Source organism: Geotrypetes seraphini, chromosome 10, assembly GCF_902459505.1.
Source record: "Geotrypetes seraphini chromosome 10, aGeoSer1.1, whole genome shotgun sequence".
NCBI lineage: Eukaryota > Metazoa > Chordata > Amphibia > Gymnophiona > Dermophiidae > Geotrypetes > Geotrypetes seraphini.
In genome coordinates this window covers 28,903,693-28,928,989 of record NC_047093.1, presented here as the reverse complement: position 1 = coordinate 28,928,989, position 25,297 = coordinate 28,903,693, and the positions used below count along the sequence as shown (strand labels likewise).

At 42.4% G+C, this 25,297-nt stretch overlaps 1 protein-coding gene across 4 annotated transcripts in view; it reads right to left on the bottom strand.

Moving 5' to 3' along the window:
• The window catches only part of TMEM94 (transmembrane protein 94), a 175,322-nt gene extending 151,133 nt beyond the window's left edge, over positions 1 to 24,189 (bottom strand). For 3 of the 4 annotated variants that reach the window (XM_033961457.1, XM_033961456.1, XM_033961458.1), the window contains exons 1-2: positions 24,064 to 24,189; positions 6,485 to 6,754 (exon numbers count right to left, since the gene is read on the bottom strand). The gene's annotated coding sequence lies outside the window, so the exon portion shown is untranslated. Of the gene's footprint in view, positions 1 to 6,484; positions 6,755 to 23,986 lie in introns of all 4 variants that reach the window. The other variant, XM_033961455.1, reaches the window with a different exon arrangement.
• Positions 24,190 to 25,297: the final 1,108 nt, after the last annotated feature.

Below are 25,297 nucleotides of genomic sequence, written 5' to 3'. Positions count from 1 at the left end.
GACAGACGCCAGAGGGTGGTGGTTATGGAAGTCGCTCAGAGGAAGAAAAGGTGAGTAGTGGAGTCCATCAGGATTCGATGTTGAGGCCTATCCTGTTCAATATGTTTGTGAGTGACATTGCTGAAAGGTTAGATGAAAAAGTTTGCCTTTTTTCAGATGATACCAAGATTTGTAACAGAGTAGACACCGAAGAGGGAGTGGAAAAATATGAAGAAGGATCTGCAAAAGTTAGAGGAATGGATTTAATGCATTTGGGGATTAATAATCAGAAGGAACCTTATATGCTGGGAGGTGAGAGGCTGATATGCACGGACGGGAATGGGATCTTGGGGTGATAGTGTCCGAAGATCTAAAGGTGAAAAAACTGTGTGACAAGGCGGTGGCTGCTCCCAGAAGGATGCTGGGCTGTATAAAGAGAGGCGTAGCCAGTAGAAGGAGGAAGGTGTTGATGCCCCTGTACAGGTTGTCGTTGAGGCCCCACTTGGAGTATTGTGTTCAGTTTTGGAGACTGTATCTGGCAAAGGACATAAGAAGACCTGATGCGGTACAGAGGAGGGCAATGAAAATGATAGGAGGTTTGCACCAGAATACATATGAGGAGAGACTGGAAGCCCTGAATATGTATACCCTAGAGGAAAGGAGGAACAGAGGAGATATGATTCAGACATTTAAATACTTGAAGGGTATTAACGTAGAACAAAATCTTTTCCAGAGAAAGGAAAATGGTAAAACCAGGACACATAATTTGAGGTTGAGGGGTGGTAGATTCAAGAGCAATGTTAGGAAATTTTACTTTACAGAGAGGGTGGTGGATGCCTGGAATGCGCTCCCGAGAGAGCTGGTGGAGAGGAAAACAGTGACGGAGTTCAAAGAAGCATGGGATGAACACAGAGGATCTAGAATCAGAAAATAATAGTAAATATTGAACTAAGGCCAGTACTGGGCAGACTTGCATGGTATGTGTCTGTATATGGCCTTTTGGTTGAGGATGGGCTGGGGAGGGCTTCAATGGCTGGGAGGGTGTAGATGGACTGGGGTGAGATTTGACGGAGACTTCGGCAGTTGGAATCCAAGAACAGTACCGGGTAGAGCTTTGGATTCTTGCCCAGAAATAGCTAAGAAGAAAAATTTAAATTTAAAAAATTTAAATTGAATCAGATTAGGCAGACTGGATGGGCCATTTGGATCTTTATCTGCCGTCATCTACTATGTTACTATGTTAGAGGTGGTCAACAAGTTGGGATCACACATCCTGCTTGAAACACATGCCCAAGGTACAGCAGTCTGTTGATGCAACTGGTCTCACACATTTCAGACCCATAGAAAGGATTGTCATGAAAATTGATCATTCTCAACTGCGAGCAACTACTAGTAATAGTGGTGGTGGAATAGCCTTTCAAATTCAAACAACAGTCAGAAAAGAAATAAAAACTGCATCCAGATCCGGGCTGTAAGGAGGATGTGGAAGATGTTCAAACCCAAGCTGTTGCACCATCTGTCGCTGCTGATGTATGAGAATGTGCATGGTTAAGGTACAGCAAGACTGTTTTTGCTGCAAATTGCAGGTTTTAAGTTCATTTTGCAGCAACAAAACAATCATTTTCATTGTTTACCATTTGCCTATGCATGTGGAATAGGCCCCTTCATATCCTAAAATGTCTCACGCCCTCTGCACAAAGAAAGTGCACTAAACATTCTTCGATGATGCAGTCTTGCAATGAAGCATCGATGTTTGACCACGTGGTTGCCATATGACTAAAGGCTGAGCACTGAACAGTGCATGGACAAACTATCAACAGGAAATACACGAGTACATGTCACATTTCACTAGCTCTGTTTTGGTTATGACTTTATGACAACCTAATAGCCTCCAAAGCAGCTAAACTGGTCAGACAAATCACTACTCTGTTATCTTCGACTTCAGACTACAAAGCCTTCAGGAGAGATATTAAAACCATACTCTTCAAAAAACACATAAAACCTATCCAGCACAACCAATCCCAACCCAATATCTAACACTCTATTTACCCTTAGATCTCTCTAATACTCTTTTATCTATCAAACGTTATCTAAAACCCATAATTTCACCCTATTCTTATCTCCTAAAGACCTCCACTTCCCTTTGGTAACTCTTTACCCAATGTTTATTACCTTAAAAAATTCTATGTCATCGCTTATTCTATTCCTTTTAATTTGAATGTAATTCTTGTTTTTAGTTTGAATGTAATCCGCCTTGAACCGCAAGGTAATGGCGGAATAGAAATCACTAATGTAATGTAATGTTATCATGTAAATTTAACAATTTGCCTTTAATTTTTCAATAGATTCAGAACCAAAGTTCTCAGACTACCTCATTTCTTTTTAACATTTGCCTTGGTTTAAATATTTGCTATATTCATTGGAGAAGAATTTTAGAAAAACCGCAGAATAGAAACAGACTCCCTTCTCTGGGTAATCCAGTCTTAAACACATTTGGATTCTCCAATACCACATAGCCACATGATTTCATGAAAGAGCCGAGAACATAAATAAATCTGCCAAGAACTGAAAGCTAACTTAACCCTTTAATTGGCAGAGGTTAAACAGCTGCTTTACGTTACTTGATGTTGAACAAGTGCAACAGCGCCAAGTAACAGGCATTTGGAGATGCAGATCTCCCATAAGAGCCATAGAAAACACATGTTGTTTCTGAGCAGCAATGCCAAATAAAGGGTTAACATCACTCTAAAACAGAGGTGTCAAAGTCCCTCCTCGAGGGCCGCAATCCAGTCGGGTTTTCAGGATTTCCCCAATGAATATGCATGAGAACTATTTGCATGCACTGCTTTCATTGTATGCTAATAGATCGCATGCATATTCATTGGGAAAATACTGAAAACCCAACTGGACTGCAGCCCTCGAGGAGGGACTTTGACACCCCTGCTCTAGAACTAGCACTGGGAGACAAGAAAAAACATTAACACTGTTGTACCATAAAACACTTCCACTTCTCATCAATGTCACCCAGATGAACTGAAAGTAGATCACATAATCATCATGGAAAATATTGAAAATGGCATATCCACTTGTTGGCAAAACAAAAAAACACCTTGCCAGTCTTGCTTCATAAAATATGTTTGTTTTTGCTTCATTAATATTAATAGCTCATACACCCCTCTCACAAAACTGTAGTGTGGTTTTTAGCAACAGCCACGGCAGTAACAGCTCCGACACTCATAGAATTCCTATGAGCATCGGAGCTGTTACCACCGCGGCCGATGTTAAAAACCATGCTATGGTTTTGTAAAAGGGAGTGACCGACTCATTTATGAAGTCTTCTCTAAAAAACTGCCATTACATTGTAGAACACCTTCTGATAGGACCAGATACTTGTATTATACGGTCATAAATGGAAACACTTCTGCTGTCAACTACAATCTGATTTTTTTTTTTTTTTCAAGTTGAAAAAAAAGAATTTTCTAGACAGTAGAAACTGTAGATTGTGTAACGAGAAACAAAGTATCAGCACATTCAATACCAGAAATCTTTCCATTTTGAATAACGTGCCAACTCAGTGAGAAGGAACCAGAAAAAAAAAACCAAAAAACTTAATACCAGAAAGAGTGTCACACAACACCAAGACTTCTTAGCATGTCATTAACAAGCATAAACCTGTAGGATTATCCAGAAAATCCTAAAGTGGGAAAAACTTCAATTTGCACAGTTTTTTTCCAATGAATTTGATTCTGTTTAATCAGAAAATAATTTTTAAAAAATTTTAAAGCCCATCCTGGGGTCACTCAAAGAAATGATTACATAGAACTCCATTTTTCTTAAAATTTGCTATTATTTTTGCTCAATAGAACAAATTTCTTGGTATTATAGCTATAACTTATGTTTTCACACTCAGCAATGATAAAAAAAAATACATTTTATGCAAAAAAATCTAGCAGTCTTTTATTAAATGAGCCTTCAATATCTGCACTTTATTTTGGACTGTTTAGGAAGAAATGCATCTCTTTCTTTTTTTTTTTTTAAGTTCAATTTGTTTATTGAATAATTAAGAAAAGGAAAAGAATGAAATACATCATGTAACATGGAAGAAGACACAGGTTACAGAAATTGGCAGAAAATATCATAATGATACAGGATATATATTTCCAAGAGAGTTATACAGATTATATAATTATCACATTTTTAGAGTGATTGTAAGTAGTTGTCAATGGGAGTCCAGGTATCACTAAGCGAAATTGAAGGGTTAGCCTTCATCTTGCTTACGGCATATTGTTCATATTTTTTATACAGGCAAACAGAGTTCCACCAAAAAGTGAAGTTTAACATAGAAGCGGATTTCCAATTTTGCAGAATATGTTGTATACCAACTGATATCAATATATCAATCAGTTTAGGTGTACATTTAGAGTTAATAAAGCAAGGATGGAGAGATCTCATTATTATGATGTCAAAAGACAGATCAGCAGTGCAATTGGCAATAGAGCTAATAAATGGCCAAATTTGTAGCCAAAAAGGTAGAATCTTAGAACAATTATATAACATATGTGTTAAGGTACCTGGGCATTGAGAACAATGCCAGCATAGGTCATCAATTCTTTCTATTCCTCTTGTGATGTACTGTGTGCAGATTCTGGCATCTTAGGGCTCCTTTTATCAAGCCGCGCTAGCGGGGTTAACGTGCGTGACGTTTCATCACATGCTAACCCCCCCCATGCTGGCCAGGAGGAGGCGGTAGCGGCTAGCGCGGCCGGCGGTTTAACACGCGCTATTACGCGCGGCTTGTTAAAAGGCGCCCTTAGTGTTTTGTTTATGGGTCTGCATTTGAAAAGGTTTTTTAAAACTGTTTTCTGCATGTGTGACTGAGGCTAGGTATTCTGGAAGGGATGGAAGTTAAACTTTCGTTGGTGTCATAGCCTCAAGTAGGAAGATATTTGTCAGCTTTCCTTCAACTCTTTTGGAGTCAAGATAGCCACAACATAAAAATTAGTGATGACCAGTGGCGTATCTAGCCTATGTGACACCCGGAGCCCATCATTTTTTTGACCCCCCCCCCCCCCGGTATGAAAAACATGATTTTTAGTAACAATCCACATGTCACATAAGAGTTTACCTAGGAAAAGGCAGCATCTTACATACTGCAGTGAGCAGTCCAACATCAATACACTCATTGTAAAACTAAACAAGCCAGACTAGTACAGATCTATCCTGCACAGTCAATCCTAACAGAAAACCATGCCTTTCGAATACACAGAACACAGAAAACACCTTCACCTAGTATGGAATAAGTAATCACAAACTTACCCTTCCCCCTTTTACAAAACTGTAGTGTGGATTTTAGCCACGGTGGTAACAGCTCAGACGCTCATAGAATTCTGAGCATCAGAGCTGTTACCACCATGGCCAGAGCTAAAAAAAACGCTCTACAGTTTTGTAAAAGGGGGGGATAAAATAGAAATACGTAGACAAAGGTTAAATTGAACTACCAAGAAGCTGGACTCTGCATACAATGCAACACCACAGAAACAGTGATGCATCTCCCCTAAAGCAAATAAATAAATATAATTTTTTTCTACCTTGTCTTCTCTGGTTTCTGCTTTCTTCATCTTCTTGTTACTCTCTTCCTTTCATCCACTGTCTACCCTCTCTCTGCCCCTTCTATATGGCATCTTCTCTCCTTCTATTTCCCTTCCAGAAACTTTATGCATCCCCCTTCCATTTCTCCCTTCACCCCCATTGATCTGGCATCCATCTTCTTCTCTCCTCCAATGGTCTGGCATCTCTCCTCTCCTTCTCTTCCCTCTCCCACACCCCCATAGTCTGACATTTCACTTTCTCCTCTCCCTTCCCCCCATTTCAATGAGTGCCCCCTTTCTTTCCCTCCAACCCAATTCCATCCAGTATCCTTCCCCCTTATGTCCCTCTCCCCTTTCCCTGCACACTAATTTCATGAGCATCTGCCCCCTTTCTCTCCTTCCACCACCCTGACCCCCTTTCTCTCCCTCCACCACCCATCTATGCTCCTCTCTCCCTCCAAACCAGCAAGGTCCTGCGATGACCGTTTCTTCTGCCTCTGCTCTGGAAGAGGTAAGTGACATCGGAGGGAGTGGGCCAGCAGACGCAGAGAGTTGCAGCAAGGTCCCACGATGACTGCGGCTACCGGTCCACCCCCTCCAAAGTCATTTACGTCTTCCGGAGCAGAGGCCGCAGACAGCAGTCATCACGGGACTTTTCTGCACTTCAGCGCAGCTGCCGACTCTGCTTCGGAATAAGTAAGGCAGCCGTGCTGAGGTGCAGGTGCCATTTAGAGCAGCGCGGGAGGTTCCAGACCCGGTCGGCTGGCTGTGCATCCCCCTAGGGCTGGCATCCGGGGTGGTCCACACTCCCCACCCCGCCCTTGGTATGCCACTGGTGACGACCACTGATGTACATGGAAACAACAGGTGAATGTTACAGACCAAAACAAAAGTTGGCAAGAGGGCAGAGCACTTACCTTTAGGGCATCTCCTCTTTTAAAGCTCAGCATGTCATTGGCTTTGAAATCATAGTTAGTAACAACTTCCATGGTCAAAGTTTTCAGTTTTTAATCATCTGAATCCTTTTCAATTACTGAGGAAAACCAGTAGGTTGTTAGGTAGAGCAGCTCATCCCAATGTTGACTTTCTGCACCCAGGGAACTGGGTTACACCTATTCTTTACCAGCTTAGCTCAGGTTGCTGAATCACTGCATAACAGTGCATACATGAGAAATATGCAATCCACCCTGGAAGGAAAGAAGAAAGCAATAAGAATGAATGGGTATGGATGAGACCTATTTCCTTTCATTGCTGAAATTGTTTTAGCACAAACCTACATCCCCAACCAGTGTGCCAATGAGCTAATAATGACCAATAGGCTGCTTTCCTTGTTCTGCCACTGAACTCTCTAAGGCCAGGACTCAAAAGACTCAAATTGACAGCCATGACAACTTGATGGACAAAGAGTACTCTGTAGTGAGGAGCATGCTTCTCCTTTCCAAACTATAAGCACAGCACCAGAAGCACTCAGGCCTCAAAACAGTCATCTTTTTTGACCCTCAATCCCTCCCCAGGACCTTCAACACCTGAATCGTATTTTCCTACGAACTCATTGACAAAGCAGCCGTACAATATCAGGTATGAAGGGCAGAGAAGAATGTAATGCTCCTTCAATAAACGCAATAATCAAACCATATCAAAAATAAGTTACCCACCCTACCATTCTCAAGTGGAAAGGGAAATTAGCCATTGCAACTACCTTCCCTTGGAGAGGTCTCCAAAAGAGTTCATTCCCCGCCCACACCAGGAGAAGGGATGACAAAAATTAGAGAAACACCTTGGAACAAAAGTCAAAAAATACTACTGAATTTTTCAGGCACCAAGGTTTGACCAAGTGACGCCTTTGTTGGCTGCCAGGTAAAGCTAGGGTTATACTCAAGCTTTGTACCTTAGTATTTCTTATTCTACATGGTGCTGCTCCACGTAACATTTATTGTTGTTAAATCTATCAACCAGAAAAATGGAAAAATTATGTTCTTACCTGTTAATTTTCTTTCCCTTAGACGCAGCAGATGAATCCAGAGACCAATGGGATAGCTCACATCTACCAGCAGGCGGAGATAGAGAAACTGATTAACAGGTGGTCCTATTGGCTGGCACTCCTCCTGTTTATCTAGTATAGCTCCTTGCCCAAGCATCCGTAACCATCAATGGGCATAGCATGTAAAAAACTTCTTTCCCATAACAAATCTCAAAATGCAATAATACAGAAAACAACCTTCCATAATAACAAACTGCGAAAGTTGCAAAAGAAAAAACCGAGAGATAATATCCAGAAAGGGCGGGGCTCTGGATTCATCTGCTGCGTCTAAGGGAAAGAAAATTAACAGGTAAGAACATAATTTTTCCTTCCCTAGCAACAGCAGCAGATGAATCCAGAGACCAATGGGATGTAGCAAAGCAATCCTCAATCTGGGTAGGAAGCAAACGCCGCCTCCGCAACAACCGAAGCACAAAACGCCCCTACCGCATGCGCCCCCACATCCAAGCAGAAATGCGGAGAGAAAGCACTCCCGGAAGACCAATTAGCCGCGAGATAAATCTCCTCCAAGGAAAAAACCTCTGGGCCGAGCCCAAGAAGTAGCCATCGCTCCGGCGGAATGGTCATGAAGTTCTTTCGCCACCCGCTTCCCTGCCAGCAAGCAAGCATAAAGAATGTCCTCCTGGACCCATTGAGCGATGGAGGCTCCGGACGCCGCCATACGTTTGAGGCGTCCCTTGAAGAATACAAAAAGGAGATATAAACAACTAAAAGTCGTTAGAAACCGAGCTCGCAGAGAACGCTACGTACGTATCAAAAAATGCAGTGAATAAAAGCACTGCTCCCAATTTCTCCTCCCAGGAAGGAAGGAAAAGCGAGCATGACATAAAAGAAAGGATGACACCCCCCTAGAAAGAAATAGTGGTACCATCCGAACTGATACCCCATATTTTGGAAATCAGAAATAGGAATCCCCGTTGAACAAGGCCTGCAACATAGAAAACTGCAGAGCAGAAGCCATGGCCACAAGAAACCCCATGTTCAACGGTACAGCCCTTTAGAGTCCCAAAAGACAAGGCTGAAATGAAGCCTTCAGTAAACTGAGAAGAAGTACGTGAAGATTGTACTTCAAACCGGGCTTTCTAAGAGGCGCATGAATATACCGCACTCTGTTTAGGAACTGAACTACATGAAGCTGAGAAGTAAGCGAAGAGCAATATACCTAGCCCATGTAACAAGCCAAGAATGGCACTAGAAGCTGAAGGGCATTGAACGCTAAGCCCTCGGCAATACACTTGTGCCAAAAAGGAACTCTGGAGTGGTTCAAACGTTAAGAAGCACCCAAGAAAGGAAAGACCTCCAAAAGGAAGCAGAAGCCACAGGAGAAGATGTCCGTAGCACCTGGATAAGAGAAGAAACAACCTGCTTCGCATAATCCTTACACATCAGCCAAGATTGTTCAAAAAACTAGGTCGTAATACTAAAGTAGTACAAATATCCATGTTGATCGGACCCTAGGCGAGCAAAGCCGGAGATACCAGGAAACTCCTTAGTCCGGCTGTCGAAAGACTCATCAAATCCGCATAGTAAGGATGGCGCCGCCAATCCAGAGATTCTACAAATACTGTGCCCAGAAAGTGAGCTCGCGATGGCAAATCCAAGCCATCACCAGCCAGCGGAAAACACCGAAAAAGAGAAGGCAGAGGCGAGAAAGGAGCCATGCAGCTACCCCCTCTAACTCCCACTCCCTGGGCCCGCCGAAGAAGCTAGGAAGCTTAGAATTGAGAGACAAGGCCATGAGGTCTAGGTCAAGGAGATCTCATGTCCATAAAAGGAGCTAGAACGCCTGAGCCACAAATCTCAATATCCAGGATGCAGAAGATTACACTATTACTAACATGCACACTTTCCAGAGCGTACACAGCGCTGTACACAGTAACATACAAGAAATGGGCCATGCTCAGATTCCACGGAGAGAAAGTCTATCCAAACTCTTATCCTGATCCAGAAAAGGATCTGCCAACAGAAGACGAAGATGAGAGTCCACTCATTGAAGCAGACCAACTTCACCTGCCAACTGAGTACAACACCTACTGCCCAAGCTGTAGAGAAATACTCCCATCCTAATACTGACCAAAAGGAACCTTAGCGGCAATCCGGAAGAATGATCTGAAGCTCCAGAAAGGTAACCTGACCCTGCTCAAGAGTAGAAGAATGAACAAGTACTGAGTCGCCTCTGAAGACCAGACTCCTGGAGCTGAGGATGGAAGCCACCGAGCCCCCCAACCCGACAGCCCGGGATGGTCGGTGGTCATGAGCTAGTTCAGCAAAGACCGAGGCATGCCTTGAAAAGAGAAATTGTGCTGAGCCACCAAATCATACAGAGCGCTGCAGGAGGAACATATCAAATAATTGGAGCCCTGAGCTACCGGGAACCACCAGAACAAAAGCGACTGCTGTAGCGTAAGAAGGGGAAAGCAAGCCGAAGTTCCCAGTGGAGTCAGCAATATGGATCCCAGAAACTGTACAGAATCCCATACTCTTGGTCATGGTAAGCGAAGAAGAATACCAATCTGAGACCGAGACTCCACGCCCAAGTCTCCGGAAAGAAACACATGTCTCTCCTATATGAATAAAAACATTACCCCCAATATACCTATAAATAGTACAGGAGAAAAGAGCGCTGCGCAAATTCGAAGATGCACGTGTAAAGAACTGAGGAAAAGATACCACCCTTTTCGTGTCAGTCAAATGGCCCGACTGGAAGTCGTCCGAATCAAGCAGGCAGTCAAGAAGAAATTAAATGAATCGCCTGGTAGCGCCAAAACGGCACCACCGCCCACGTGAAGCCCTGGGTAGGCGAAATGGCATGTGCCAAAACCGAAAGCGCTGCTCCAAGAGAGGCAGGCAAACCAAGTGCCGATTCAGAGTCCATAGAGAAAATGTAAATATACTCCCTGGTTGTCTGCAGAAATGTGTAACCCCGAGAAACTAATTCAGCAGAATGGGATCCAGCCTGCCCAATGCCCCCGTCTCGGGCACCATGCAGTAAGTGGAACAACGTCCCTTAGTTCCCGAAGAACTACAAGAACTGTCCTGAGGACTAGTAACACTGAAAAGGGAAACACAAAACATAGAGACTCCAAGAACGAACTGGAAACCTGAGGAGGATGCAAAGATGCAAGCATCCTGAAAAATCTTCACAGCCCCCTGAACTGACATTATAGCGTCTTCTCCCTCATGAGAAAGCCTGAAGAGTCATTGGAAGAAGTCAAGATCCCCTCAGAATGAAGTGCAGAAGGTCAGGGAATGGCAGGATGAGACTGCAGGATCTGCAAGAAGATTCTCCTAGGAAAAATCAAGTTTCACAATGTAAAGAGGAATATACTGGAACCATTAAAACAGTACTAACCCCATGCAACATGAGCGAAATACGTATGTCCTTTAAAGTGAATACATACTACACTCATCAAGATGCTGCATCTACCGCCCTGTGGAAAACAACAGCATCCTTACAGGTATCAGACAAAGCTCACATCGCTAATGAGAGCTTCAGGGATGAGGCTAACAGCCACAAAGCGCGTTATCCTCCGCGGGTTTGATAGAATAGGTAACTGGCTCCTGGTTAAAAGGAGCTATACAGCCCTTCCTGTCTGGTCGGGGGGCCCGTCTAGCATGTGCCATGAGAAAATGGTGACAGGAGAAACCAGCGTGATAAGCATGGAAATCTGAAGTCCAGGCCCCCTCAGAAATAGAGAAAGAGAGTCCTGGCCGCAGGAAGATGCGCAGTGTCATTATGCCCATAGAGACAGTCCGAACTTGGAAACTGTTTGCACTACCTTTAGGCATATATGTCCTTGTCCACTACTAGACACATGCAGCTCAGCACAGAGGCCCAAATAAGGACAGTTACCAACAGACAAAGGCTCAATCTGCAGGGACCCCAAGAGAGACAATGAGATACCTGTGTGAAATACAGGGCACTATCTTACTGCTGATCTCACCGTGCCGTGAGTTGCCGTATGTCGCCCCAGTCCGGAGACAAACCGAGACTGGGTGACCTAGCACAGGTCAGAGTCTCTCTGGTAAACCCCTTGAGTGCTAACCCCAGAATCCGATTAAACAAGCAGCTTCCTTCAAGGGAGTACAGCAGGAACACAGACATAGACATATAAATCTGCCCAAGCTTGTCCCAAAGTTGGTGAAACACATACAACTTGTCTGAACCGGAAAGGAGAGAATCCCCGGCATACCCTGACCAAAGTCAGCTGGAAACAAACTACCGGAACGCTGCAGCTCTCCCGCCATCGCCAGAGACCCAAGCACACGACGGATTCTCACTGACACGTGGCCGCTGCATCAACGCTCCTAGAAACATAGTTGGATTCAAGCCCCGCAAAATTTACCCTGCCGCGGCTTGCATAGAAATAAAATCAGACTCAGGGAATAACCAGAAGAACGGTCCAGAAAAAACATGTCCCATCTCATGTTGCTATAAACCTGCACCTGCACAATCAGCTGCACATGGCCGTGACAAACACCAATGAAAGAGAGCCTCAGAATAAACAGGACTACTGCTGCACTGAAACCCAACAATGAGAACAAGTACGAGCATGAAATCGCATCGCTACTGCCGCGCTGTAACCAACAAGGAAATCAAGCGCGTGCATGCAAAGGGCAGGAAGTCCCGGCTCCCTCCACAGATTTCTAGTCATAAAACTTAGCCTCAATAAAATATCCATACCTTAAATGTATGATGACCGAACCCACAGTACTAAGACTCCCAAACAGAACCTGAAGTTCAAACAACCGTAAAAGCCAGACATACTCACAGCTTGCTGTTAGGGCCGAAATGTAACAACTGTGATCTCTTTTTTTTTTTTTACAGAGAAGGGAAAGAAGAAAAATATTGAGGCCCAGTCAGACCCTCTATCACTGGAGGGAGGGTGAGGCAGGGACAAGGGGGGGGCCCAAGTGTAACCTCTAAAGCCGGCACCGATCAGCCGGACACCCCTGTCTCACTGAAGAGAAAATCTCAACAGGAGAAATAGCATTGCCAGCTCACTGAAGAGAAACCTCAACAGGAGAAACAGAATGGCAGTCTCACTGAAGAGAAACCTCACCAGGAGAAACAGAATGGCAGTCTCGCTGAAGAGAAACCTCAACAGGAGAAAATAAAGTTCCAGCCACAGCCAGAATTCAGGAGCTAGTTGAATAGCGACTTTTTCCTGCTGGGAGATAGAGAATACTGGATAAACAGGAGGAGTGCCAGCCAATAGGACCACCTGTTAATCAGTTTCTCTATCTCCGCCTGCTGGTAGATGTGAGCTATCCCATTGGTCTCTGGATTCATCTGCTGCTGTTGCTAGGGAAAGGGGCTCAATCAAACAATGTCTTACTTCATTATTTGAAAATGAGTAAAGTAAGATATAAAACTATCCTCCCCCCCCTTTTACAAAATCGCAATAGTGGTTTTTAGCATAGGCCAGTGCACTAAATGCTCTGCACTGCTCCCAACACACTCAGTGTTCCTATGAGCGTCAGGAGCAGCGCAGAGCATTCAGCACTCAGGCCTGTGCTAAGAAAAGCTATCGCTGTTTTGTAAAAATTTCCTTCAGTGTTTACATATCAGGCTACCTAGGGGTGGAACTCTCTACCAGTTACTTTGAAGAATTTAATAGATAATAGGAAATTTCCCAAGCATTTAAAATTGTTCTTATTTCATAAATTTATTACTGGATGATGAATGAGGTGTATGGGAATTATATGTTTTGTATCATTTCCCGAGTATGCTCAGCTACTTATTGTAAACCGCTATGAACTCTTTTGAGGCTACGGTAGGATATAAATATTATATGTAATGTAATGAATAGCAGGCTGCTGGGAAAAATGGAAAGAAAAGATTGTTATCATCATTGCAGCAGGAAGCCTATCAGACAAGGTCTGCTGTGGCCAGACTCATTAGTAAGAGATTCTGTTGGGATCTGTCAATCATATGAAACCAATCCATATTAGTATTTTCTATAAATCTATTTTACAAGCATTTTTCAAAGATCTACAAACAGAAAAAGATGTACTCTTTACCATATAGCCAATACGTGCTAAAGTAACATTTACATTTTTAGTCAGCTTTTCCAAATGATGCTCAAGGCAGTTTAAAATACTATTCAGATTCAGGAATAATAAAAGTATTTTTTTCAGCTATGAACAGAATTGTTTTCTGGAAAGTATGGGGATATACATTTCATGTTTATTAGATATTTATTATACAAGTACTGCCTTTTCCAGCGAACAGGTCAAATCAGTGTACATCTACAAGAAAAGGAAAATGAAAAAGATATTACACTTCTCCCTCCGTATTCACTGTGATAGGGGATTAACACATCCGCGAATACAGAAAAACCGTGAATAACTTTTTCATATATTATTTGCTGTTTTCTATTCAAAACTATCGTGAATATGGTGAAACCGCAAATAACATGGTGGGAGACCTGGCCTGTTCCTGAAGGAGAGGCAAAACACGGTGAAGAAAGTGCTGGGAATCAGCAATTTTCTCTGTAAACGCTTGGAATCAGCGATTTCTCTATGCAAGCTGATGTAATAGGGGGGGGAGGAGCCAGCAAGCTAAAAACCACAAATAAAACCATGAATGCTGAAACCGTGAATACAGAGGGAGAAGTGTTCTACACTTCCCCCTCCCCCATTCGCGATTTCGGCAATCGCGATTTCACATATTTGTGATTTTGGGGGGGGAGGGGGGAAAAAAGAAAAAAAAAAAAACCCACAATTTAGACTTCCCCCCAGCATCCCGGCCTTACCTGGTGGTCTAGCAGGCTTTCAGGGCAGGAGCGATCTTCCTACACTCCTGCCCCGTATAGATCACCAATAGGCTGTGGGGAGTTCCCATCGTAGTCTCGAGAGACTACGGGAACTTACGGCAGCTTAATGAGTCTAATGAAACTAAATGAGTCCAAAACAAAACTACTTTGGCTCGGCCCAATTTCAGATCATTTACCCACCTCCATCCCACTACCTTCCGGCCCCACTCTTCAGCTTGAGTTTTCAAGCAAAGTCCTAGGCATCATCTTAGACTCCTCTCTCTCCTTCAATGATCACCTCAACTCCCTGGTAAAAAAATGCTTCTTTAGCCTCCATATGTTGAGGAAAGTAAGATCCTGCTTTCATCATTCTCATTTCGCCATCCTCGTTCAATCCACCATCCTCTCTAGACTGGACTACTGCAACTCCATCTATATAAGCTTAACTAAGAAAAACCTCCATAGACTTCAGCTAATTCAGAACGCTGCGGCCAAGCTTATTTTCGATCACGTCTCCCCACTCCTCTCCAAGCTTTACTGGCTCCCAATATACTCCAGAGTCCTCTATAAATGTGCCTGCATAGCCTTCAAGATTCTACATGGCGTTCTTCCTCCCGTTATCCCACTCTTTTGGAATTCCTCAAACCCACTCTCCACTAGATCCTCCCAAAAACTGAAACTATCTTTCCCATCTATAAAAGGTATATCTCGCACAGGAAAACTTGGAACATCCCTCCCCTTTAGAACCACAGAACTCTGGAACAACCTCTCATCCCCGCTCAGAAATTCTAGCTCCTTCCAATCCTTCCGCAAACACTTGAAAACTTGGCTCTTTTCAAAAATCTAATCACCCCCCCCCCCCCGTTCTCTAGTACCATGTCCTCTCTCTATCTTCTCAGTCCCTCTCCTATATCCATCTTTGTAGTTCCTTTCCTCTCAACCTCTGTAAACTGTGCCGAGCTCTGCGCTTGCGGAGATGGTGCAGTATACAAACCTAAGGTTTAGTTTAGTTTAGCACTGCTAGATGTATGTAGCCTGTACATTAAAACATTCAAGAGACAATCCCACATTTAAAAGAAAATGTCAATATTTGATAAGAGAGATATATCACATACAAATTTCAAGGAGACAGAAGAATCAACCACAGAGTAACTTAACAGTCCATGTCTCCAAAGATATCTTCGTTCTTTTTCTGTCTTATTTGACTTAAAAATGGTTTGGGTGCAAAAAGCATTACCAAGAACTGGAGATAAATTTACAGTATTATATTATTGACTACATCTACTTGATACTCATATTACACAGTGAGCACTACTGTGCAGTTTACATGAGGGATGAGAAAAGAAATTACAATGTAAATTAAAGAGAGAAGACCTAAGGAGGAAGAGGGAGGAAGAGATGGATATAGTGAAAGAGGGAGAGCAGTTAGAGGTAGAGAATGACATGGGGACAAATTTTTCCCCATCCCTGCAGGAAATCAATTTCCCCGTCCCCGCAAGTTTTGTCACTGTCTCTGTCCCATTTCTATAAGCTCTGCCTTAACCGCACAAGCCTTAAATACTTATGATTTTAAAGTGTTTGAGGTTTGTGCAGATGAGGACAGAGCTTGCAGGAATGGGGCAGGGACATGAAAAGAACTTGCCGGGACGGGAAAATGAGTTCCCATGAGGATGGGGAAAAATTTGTCCCCCTTATCATTCTCTACTTAGAGGTAAGGCAAGAAGAGATAAGGAGACAGAAGGAATTCCAACAGAATAGTCGCAGGTAAGACAAAGCAGTGTCATGATAGGTCTAGATGAGATTGGGATGGAGAGAAAACTGATAAGAGCACCTGTTGTGAAGAGAGCAGGAACCATGGCAGAGCATAGAGTAAAAGGGTGAAACATGACAGCAATAAAGCTAGGGTTTGAAAATTAGGAAACAAAAATGTTTTCATCTCTACTTCTTTTCAGAGGCCACAAGGCTGTTACTGCTCCAAGTTTTGCCAGAGGATACCAATTCTGCAAAATTGGGTATTCAGAGATTACATTGACTGTTTTATTTACATTATGGTTGGGCTTCCAACTGGCATGTTCTAACTATATCAAAAAAGAAAAATCTTGGGAGGCAAAACAATATATAAATTGAATTCACAAAAAACTATTAATATATGTTAGAAAAAACAATGAAAAAACAAAAATAATTTTATTCTTTAAAAACTGTGTTATATAAATTTGTGGAAAAAAATAAATTAAATGTTATGAGTGCTCATTTTAAAACACCATCTAAACACAGCAGTAGTGTCAACTAAGACATCATCGCACCCACCTGCCTGCCTTAAACATTGATATAGTTATTATTCTAAATCTGTTAAGCAAGTGTGTAAGGCAGTAACCCTTTATAAAGCAAATTATCCAATGTTGACTCACTTCTACTCTACAAATTAAAAGATAAATATAGTTTTTACATATATTTTTTAAATATATAGTTATTATAGGGTCCTTTTACTAAGGCACGCTAACCGTTTTAGCGCACGCTAAATCCTAGCACGTCTATTATAGTCTATGAACGCGTTAGCGTATGCTAAAATGGCTAGCGCACCTTAGTAAAAAGACCCCTATATTTTTAATATATATAGTTTTCCAGCTATTTTACAACATAATTTTGTGCATCAGAACATCCAATTTATCAAGTTGTAACCGAATAATCAGGTCATCAAATGGAAATCGAAAAACATTTTCCAATGATCTCCCCAGGACTTTCTAAATGGGCACACTACCCAGCTAACCGGAAAAAAACGATAACAATGTGCAGTACTGCCCCTCCCTCACAACCCAACTGGATAAAATACCTGGGGAGAATGCTGTCTTCTTTCATGACTATACAAAACACTGCCCTCAGACTGATCTACTTCCTGAGAAAATATGATCATATTACAACTGCCTTCCTAGACTCTCACTGGCTACCTATGCAAGCACCTATGCAAGCACCTATTCAAATTCTACTGTCTATTATTCAAAGCATTAAAAGGCTCCGCCCCCCCCCCCTATCTAAACAACCGCCTAAACCAGATCCTCACCTCAAGACAAAGAAGAACTCCGAACCCTTTTGCCTTCCCTCCACTCAAGGGCACTCAGCGCAAAAAGATGTTTGATAACCTTCTGGCGACGCAAGCAGCAAAACTTAACCACTCCATCTCCAACCTGTTGACGGCAACAGGCGACTTCAAAACTTTTCGAAAAGAAATCAAAACCCTACTTTTCAAAAAATTTATCCAGATATCTTAACCCAACCCTTCCCCCTCCTCCTAGATAAATTCTCCCCCAAAACCTCCACTTAAATAATCTCTTCCTCCCCAAAACACCAACCAAGTATTCAGATCCCTGAAATATAACGTAATCTTATTTGTACTCTAACTGTAATCTATTTGTTATATCACACAGTAACGTACAGTCAATTTAATATCCAATTTTCAAGTTCTTCCGGAATTAATCCAGGTACCTCTCCTCCCTTGTAACCAAAAAAACAACCAAAAAACCCCAAAACTGTTGTAACTTCACTGGAAATGTCCAGTTAGCTCTTTTGTAATCCGCCTTGAACTGCAAGGTATAGGCGGAATAGAAGTCCCTAATGTAATGTTGTGGCAACCTCTTTCCCCAAAAGAATTCCCCAACAGGGCCCCTATGGCAACATTTTGAAATGTACTAAGCAATTATTCAAATCTAAAATATCTACATATCTAACTTGAGAGCAAGTAGTAATAGTGCTCAATGAGTGAACCAAGTCCTCTAGTATCCAAGAAAAGTAACTATAAATTAGAAAGTCCTTATACAGTTCTCAGTACCTGTCATCTATACTCCTTTTTTGTGGTTTGTTTCAATAGGAGATTAGTTATTTTACTAGTGAGTCATGATTTTACAACAGAATCCCTTATAAAAGTAATGCAAGAAATGTACCGGTACCTTTTCCAAAGTAAAATACATGATCAGTGGACAGCACATCCTAGTAGCTTTCAAATTTTATACTCCATGGTAAGCTCATATTTAAACTTGAATTGGCATTCACTCCCAACATGAATTACAGAAAATGAGTTGATATTTACCAATTAATCACAGCTAAGTAAACAAAGCAAGTTCACAAGGCCTAGAGCAATCTATTTAGCACCCAGAAATCTTTGTCCAAAGATTGTGAACTCTGATCCTCCAAAACAACAGACAAGATACTGTTAATTTATGACAAAAAAACAGGGGAAAACAATACCACAAATATGCAGGAACCAGAGTGGAATTGTCCAGATAGGAATGATGTGCAACAAAAGTGTCCTCCAATCCATCTGGTAATATGACGATCTTTATTGTTCAAACATCAAAACAATACATTCACCAACTCAATGACTCAATATGTACATGTTTCGGCCATCAGGCCTGCCTCAGGAGTCTTAAAAATCGCGAATGATAACATGCAAATTATGCAGATTTGACCAAGAACCAATCAAAATGGAGTATCATCATGGTACAAATAGAAGCGATTCTGGAGACTGTCATTAGGATTTCCATCCGCCCAACGCCATCTTCCACCCAATCACAGCGAAGGAAAAAGAGAGCAGAGAAGCACGCACGCTCACTCACCGACAGGCAAACTGCGCGAGCTCCCGGGACACAGAGAGAGCCCATTAAGCCCAGATACTTCAACAAATAAATTAAAAGCTCAAATGTTTATTGTTGAAACCCCTGAAAATAGCACCTAAGGACTATGGAAAATAACACCCAATAGCACAGTGGTGCCAGATCTGATCCTCATCTCTCCACCTCTAGTCAGTTATAATATCTCCACTATACTCTTTTTGTCTTGTCAGGTAAGAAACATTCAGAACATACTATATTATCAAACCTTATCAACTCATGCCAGAAGTCATTTCATTAAAACAGTCACGCAACAAAGAATATAAGACAAACTGAAAGAAACCTTGGCCAAACCAGACCTAATGACATCCTTAAAAGAATTATGGCAAACCAACCAGCTAAAATAAGGATGGAGAGAAAATACCAAAGAATAATGATCAAAATAATAAGTTTGGTGCCCAACTATATTGCTGAACAAAATGGATCCCTGGGCAAAGACTGTTTCTTTCTGCTACCTACTCTCTTTTCCTTTTGGGCTCACACAGGCTAATTCAAAAGGGACACATGTCCTAGAACAGTGTTTTTCAAACATTTAGAGCTCCTTTTACGAAGGTGCGCTAGGGCCTTAACGCGCAGAATAGCATGCCTTAAATTGACACACGTGCTAGCCGCTCCCGCCTCCTTTTGAGCAGGCGGTAGGGCGCGCTAAAACCGCTAACGTACCTTCGTAAAAGGAGCCCTTAGTTTAAAATAATTTTATATGGATAGAACTTATCAAAACTTTAAATTGATGGATAATTCAATAATTATAATCAAAGAGCACTTTTCGTAGCAGGGCTGCTATTGTGCAGATCTTTGAATATGTGCTCTTGAGATTGTTATACAAAAATGATAACAAATACCACTTCCAGAGAGTTAACAGGCAATACATGAACTAATAATGACAACGCTGAGATAAGTATCCAGTTGTCAAATTCTTTCTCAAACTATTAGAGAGATGTACCCATGAGTTTATAAATAATTTTAAAAAAGGTTTAAAAAATTATATATATTTATTTTAAAAATATTTAAAATGTACTGAATAAACTCTCAGGTTTTTTGGCCAATGATTGGAGCAAGGAGCAGCTACGCTGAAGTTTCAGTCTGTGATAGGACTGCGCGTAGGCTCCTATTCTGAGGCCTTTTCCTGAATAGCTAGAATTATAAGAGAATATATTTTGGATTCATACTCTCTGGAAGTGGTATTTGTTATCATTTTCGTATATTGTGTTTTGAACCACTTCGGGTGATTATCTCTTGAGATTGTTGCCATTTCTATGGACCATTCTGCCTAGTTAAAGGCTGTAGTAGCTCTAGGACAGTGTTTCTCAACTTAGGGCTCCTTTTACTAAGGTGCTCTAGCGTTTTTAGCGCATGCTACATTGCCACGTGCGCTAACCCCGTGCTACGCGCCAAAAACTAATGCCAGCTCAATGGAGGCGTTAGCATCTAGCGCACGCGAAAACCGCTATCGGAACTTAGTAAAAGGAGCCCTTAATCCTGGAGTCAGACAGGTTTTCAAGATATCCACAATGAATATGCATGAAAAAAATTTGCTTATAATGGAGGCAATGTATGCAAATTCAATGTGGATATCCTGAAAACCTGACTGGCAAGGGGCTACTCCAGGACCAAGTTGCAAAACACTGTCCTAGAACTACAACAGCCTTTTGACTAGGCAGAATAGTCCATAGAAAAGTGCTCTTTGATTATAATTATTGAATTATCCATCAATTTAAAGTTATGATATGTCATTTAGTCCCGGATATGATAAGTGGGGTTAGGTGGGGAAGGGGTGGTGTGGCATCTTCGGGGCTCATAAGAGTCCAGGGCCTCGGAGTGCCATTCCGCCCCCTTAGTCTCGCTTGCCCTAGTAGAGTGGGAAGGGGAGGGGTGTTTGGTTGTTGGTACTCTTCTTCTGTACATGCTTGTTATCTTATTGTATATGATTCATCATTGTTTGTACTGTGCACCTGTAGGGTGCACTGGCATTGTATTCCCTGCTGTTTGTATCAATAAAAATTGTTTGAACCTAAAGTTATGATATGTGACTACCCTGTTCTATCCATATAAAATTATTTTAAACTAAATGTTTAAGTTCCATATGTTCCATTTAGGAATTTCAGGATAGATCTACTTTTTTTCTAGTTAAAAACACTTTTCCACAGTGCTTTGTGAAATCAGATTTGACTGTACATCTGAAAAAGGTATGAGACAGTAAGACAACCACATATCTAGAGGATGAGCCAGCCACAGAGCTGGTTGCTACCCCAGGGCCAGTTGTTTAGAGAACAGTACACAGAGGAAAATCAATAAGCAGCTCTGCCACCAGGAGAAAAAAAAAAAAAAAAAGACAAATTCTGTTCCACATGATTAAAGTTCTTAAGAATGCCAAGCTTTATTGTCTCCAGGTAGAAAAAAAATAAGGGGGTTTATAAAATAAAGTTTTACAAGGTGCTTGTTTAATGCACTAATGATATATTTGTGGACTAGTTTTCAGAAGCCCACTTTATTTTAAAGCTGTTTTTATAAATTGGTTGAGTTAGGACATAAAGTATCCAAATCTGTTTGTTCATGATAACCTAATAGCCTCCAAAGCAGTTAAACTGGACAGACAAATCACCACTCTGTTATCTTCGACTACAGACTACAAAGCCTTCAGGAGAGACATTAAAACCATACTCTTCAAAAAAAACACATAAAAACTAACCAGCACAACCAATCCCAACCCAATATCCAACACTCTATTTACCCTTAGATCTCTGTTTTATCTACCGAACGTTATCTAAAATCCATAATTTCACCCTATTCTTATCTCCTAAAGACCTCCACTTCCCTTTGGTAACTCTTTAGCCAATATATATTACCTTAAAAATTCTATGTCATCGCTTATTCTATTCCTTCAAATTTTGAATGTAATTTTGTTTTAGTTTGTATATAATCCGCCTTGAACCGCAAAGTAATGGCGGAATAGAAATCACTAATGTAATGTAATGTAATGTAATTCCCTCTATCTGCCTCATCATTCCCTTTGAAAGTCCCTACCTGAGCAGCATGTATAGATTCACCCTTTTTGTCCTGTATGTCTGTCTTAATTTTGATTGTAAGCTCTTTCAAGCAGGGACTGTCTTTTGCATTTTTAATGTACAGGGCTGCAAGTATCTGGTAGCGATATAGAAATAATAAATAGTAGCAGAAGATGACATGCCCTTTCCTCAGATGCTAACCAGAATCCCTCTTTCTGTATAAGGACCTGGTGTGTTGGGCCTTTAAGAAAGTTTTCATTTTATTCTTCACTATTATATCCTCACGTTCCAAGGTTTTTGGGATGCAGAGGGAATGATTCAAGCTTAGAAATTCTCATTGTCTAACACTTCGGGTTTTGAGCCTATTTACTATTTCTACACAAGCGTATAAGGCAAATGTGCTAGATGGAATGATAAGAGAAAGAAGAAAAAAATGAAGAGACAGACACTAGTTCTGGGTGGGAAGGAAGACAGCAGCCTAAGAGGTAGTGTAGAGATGAAGGTGTGCCGCAAGAAGACAAGGAGGGATACAATGGAGGAAGAATGCTCATTACCTTGTGTTCAATTCTGTTTCCTTATCTCAAAAAAGATATAATGGCACTAGAAAAGGATCAAAGAAGAGCAACCAAGATAATACAGGGGATGAAACTCCTCTCATATGAGGAAAGACTAAAGAGGTTAAGGCTCATCAGCTTGGAAAAGAGACGGCTGAGGGGAAGTAGGATTGAAATCTACAAAATCCTGAATGGTGTAGAACAGGTACAAGTGGACTGATTTTTTTTTTACTCCATCAAATAATTTAACTCTGGCGGACCTCAATGCACTCCCCCACTGCAAGCCCAATGGATCTGCTTTGACAGGCTTCAAACCCCCCCTCCCCCTGCAAATACACTTCCCTCCATTTTGACAGCTGATGAAAATTTAACTCTCATAGTCCTCAATTACACTTTAGCTCTGACAGACCTCAATGCACTCTAACCTGCAAGCCCTACGGATTTCCTTCCTGCAAGCCCTACGAAAATCCTTCCACTCTAACCTGCAAGCCCTACCTCAGTGCACTCCCCGCTGCAAGCCCCCATGGATCTGCATTGACAAACTTCAACCCCCCCTCCCAATATACTTCACTCCATTTTGACAGCTGATGAAAATTTCACTCTGGTGGACCTGAAGTAGCATTGAGGTGTGTCTGGAGCTAAAGTGTGATTGAGGTCTATCAGAGTTAAAGGGTAATGAGAAACAGCAGCTGTCAAAACCAAGAGAAGAAAAATGTTTAAGGAAGTGCAGTTGAGATCCTGCACTCGTCTTCAGAATAGATAAAATCATTTGAAATGAGTGGGTTGCTCTTTACTTTAGGAAGTTTCTTTGGACCATTTAATTAACGGATCCTCATAAACAGAAGAAATGAAGGAGCCATAACCTACGTTGAGACTAAAAATGGCAAAACTTTACAACTTCATAAGTTAAGGAAGTAGCTTAGATGTTAGGGGAGTTACCAGAGAGCCTCAGGATCTGGGTTCAAGTCCAGCTTGAACCTCTAAGAGAGATAAGATTCCCTGTGCCCACAGGACTGGGGTAAAACGCGGACCTGCCTCAGCTGAAGTGTTTCCTCAAACCGCAACTGCGGCGGTGGAAAGAGGGGGGGTAAAAAGCGGACATGAAATCACAAACCCGCAGCTGTCAAAAACCGAAGGCAGCAGATTTTTAAGGACGTGCGGTTGAGATCCGCGTTTTACCCATTGACCTAACCGAGTAAGGCTACTCTTATGTTCATTTAGTAACGGGGAAAACCCAAAAGAGGGATCGCTTCGAACCGAACGAAAAGAGACAGCCCGAACTCTGCGGAGTGACAGCCCAGCTGGGGCCGTTTCAACCCTCCCCAGCCCAGGCAGCGGGGCCTCAGCACGTCAGCCCGAGACGCTCTGGAAGGCCCAAATCTGCTTCCCTTCTCTCTCACCCCCGCTGCCGAAGCTCCCCCCCGGGGAACCTGCAATTCGAGGCCGGCGACCCTGTTCTCGGACGCCCGCTCCTCACCGCTTCCACCAAGCGCCTCAGCTCCCCCTCTCTCCCGAGCTCAGGCCGCTTCCGCTCCGCCTCGATTAATGCCAGCTGTCGCGAGAGACAGAGAGAGAGAGAGAGCGCGCGCGCGCGAATTCAAAGGACCACCCCTCCAAGCACTCTGCCACGCCCACTTAACCCCGCACGTGCCAGGAGGCGGAGCACAGCAGCAGCGAAGGGGCAAATGATGTCACTCCTGATAATACCGTCCGTCGTGCCAAGGCTCGATTTGAGATGTCTGCGCCTAAAGGCAGGATTGGAGCGTAGAGGGAAAGGAAGGTTTCTTTTCCCCGACTGGTCAAGAAAGCAAAATTTAGCTCCTATTTAATTTAGCATAGCTATTTAAAAACAAAACAAAACCACGGAACAAGGTAAAAACCAGGATCCTCATTTAACAGTATTGAAAATCTGGTTAAGAAAAAAAAAATAAATAAATTAGGGTTTGCAGAATCCCAGGGATCCTATTCTGGATTCCGCAGTCCTGTATCTCCCGCCCCTCAACAAGCCTCTCTGAAGGGGTTGCTGGCAGAGACTCGCCCACTGCCTGTGGATGACCGGAAAACCTCAGTGCATGAAAGACGCTGCTGTTGCTGCTATCAGGAGGGGGCAGGAGCGGGTCTGGAGTCTGGATTCTCAACATTGTTTGCCCCAACCTCAGCTTTATTTCGCGTTGGCCCTGGGGTGTGGGGACTTGTGGCACTGGGTGGGACCAATGGGGCAGGGCGTAGGGGCACCTTGGGGCCAGGGGCAATAGGGGTGTTGAGAGGTGAGGAAGTGGTAACAGCTGCTGCATTTGCACTAGATTTTTATAAAGTGCATGGAAGTGCTGCATTATTCATATATGTTGGAATTAATAGCCTGCAGTAATGGAAATTAAGGTGCAGTAAAGGCTTGACGTTTACTATGCATTAATATATACCCCCTCCAAGGGGGGAATGGGAAATTATCAAGCTATATTATTTAATTGGTTTGTTTTATATCCTATCTTCCCCAACCTGTTCAGAATGGGTTACAACTGCTTTAAATCACATTATTTGCCTCTTAACATGTGCTAAAGTGCACTGAAGAGACTTAAATTAATACTGTATATAATACAGTGATAATTAAGCCACCACAAATTGGGTTATTTTATTGTTAGGGCACAGCCCTATGCTCCCAGGCCATATCTTAAAAGGACTGTGGTATTATCCCCCCACCCACAGCAGCATCT